Genomic DNA, 1,908 nt, shown 5'->3' with positions numbered 1-1,908 from the left:
CCAAATAGGGGAGGGCACGCCCCCTTTGCCCACGCTCTTGGACACAGGCCACGCCCCCTCCTTCCAACTCGGACGGTGGTCTAGTCCCCTTGCTGACGTATCCTCGCCAGGCCACGCCTCCTCTGACGCGTGTGGCTCAAAGCTACGCCCTCTTCCTTACCGCAGGGTTGAGACCCAGTGTTCTCTGCGCACGCGCAGCGGTTCTGGGCACCGGCCCTCCCTTCGACCCTGCCCGCTCTACGGTGCTGGGCGCACATCATCCACCCCACCCGCTTCCTGGCCGAGGCCTTGTCGGGAGGACCGCCTGGGCAGTGTTCCTCCTTCAGCCCGCAACCTGACCTTTTCCCTCCCCGTAAAGGCTGGCCCATGCGCGCTCAGATCCTGGCCAGGTTGGTTCTCCTGTCTTGCGACCTCGGCTTCCCCATCTGGACTCTGCGCAGGGCAGGCACATCTCTAGAGCGAGAGGCACTTTGCTTGGGATAGGACGATCGCGTGTAACTACTCTCACTTCCTCCGTTCCCTCTCCCCTCTCTACAAAAATATATTTTTCAGTACCCCACCCACCCCTCCAGACAACACCCTCTTCACCCTGGACTGGGACTGTCCATTCAGCTCACCTCGGTGTCCCCTCACGGCCTGGCGCTGAAGAAATTAGGGGAAGTCCACTGCCTTTCCTTTGAACTCATCTGGGACTCTTTTGAGGCCTTGCCTGACTTCCTACTCATTTCCCACATTGTCCCATGCTGCCCCCATTAAAGCCCCCATTCGCTGACCTTCTGTCAGTCCCTGCTCAGCCCCCCATGACCAGCCCTGACTGGTGGTCAACTCCAAGGAGGGACTTTATCTTTTTATTTATTTGATTTGATTTGAGGCCGTGTGGCCTAGCTTGCAAAATCTTAGCTCCTGACCAGGTATTGAACTCAGTTCCTGGCAGTGAAAGCATAGAGTCCCAAGGACTAGACCACCAGGGAACTCCCTAATACAATTTTTTAAAGGTCCATTTACAAGTATTACAAAATATTGGCTATTATTGTCCATGTTGTACAACACATCCTTGAGCCTACCTTACACCCACAGTTTTTACCTCCCATTCCTCCACCCGTTGTCCCTCCCCCCACTGGTAACCACTAGTTTGTTCAGTCTGTCAATCTGCTTTACTGTTATAGTCACTGTTGTATTTAGATTCCCTGTGTAAATGATACACAGTATATGTGTTTCTCTGTCTTATTTCACTTAGCATAATGCCCTCCATGCAGAAGGAAATGGCAACCCACTCCAGTGTTCCTGCCTGGAGAATCCCAGGGACGGAGGAGCCTGGTGGGCTGCCGTCTATGGGGTCGCACAGAGTCGGACACGACTGAATCGACTTAGCAGCAGCAGCAGTGCCCTCCGTCCATCCATGTTGTTGCAGATAGCAAAATTTCACTCTTTCATGACTGAATAGTATCCCATTCTGTGTGTATGTATGACACCTTCCATTCATCTGTTGATGAACACTTAGGTCACTTCCATATCTTGGCAATTGTAAATAATATTGTTACAAACATTGAGGTGCATGTATCCTTTCAAATTTAGTGTTTGGGGTTTTTTGGATATATATCTAGGAGTGGGATTGCTGGGTCCTGTGACGGAGTTCTAGTTTTAGCTTTTTTTTTTTTGACCCCAATGAATGGCGTATGGAATCTTAGTTCCCCAACCAGGCACTGAACCCAGACCCTGAGTCCTAACCACTGGACTGCCAGGGAATTCCCCTAGTTTTAGTGTTTTGAGAAACCTCCATACTGTTTTCCACGGTGTCTGCAAAGAGAGAGACTTTATCGTGTTCACTGATGTTTCCAGTGCCAAAGAGTGTATTTGGCACATAGTAAACACTCCATGGGACTTCCCTGGTGGCTCAGATGGTAAAGA

This window comes from Cervus elaphus, chromosome 4 (assembly GCF_910594005.1).
Source record: "Cervus elaphus chromosome 4, mCerEla1.1, whole genome shotgun sequence".
Taxonomy (NCBI): Eukaryota; Metazoa; Chordata; class Mammalia; order Artiodactyla; family Cervidae; genus Cervus; species Cervus elaphus.
This window is presented reverse-complemented; position numbering follows the sequence as displayed.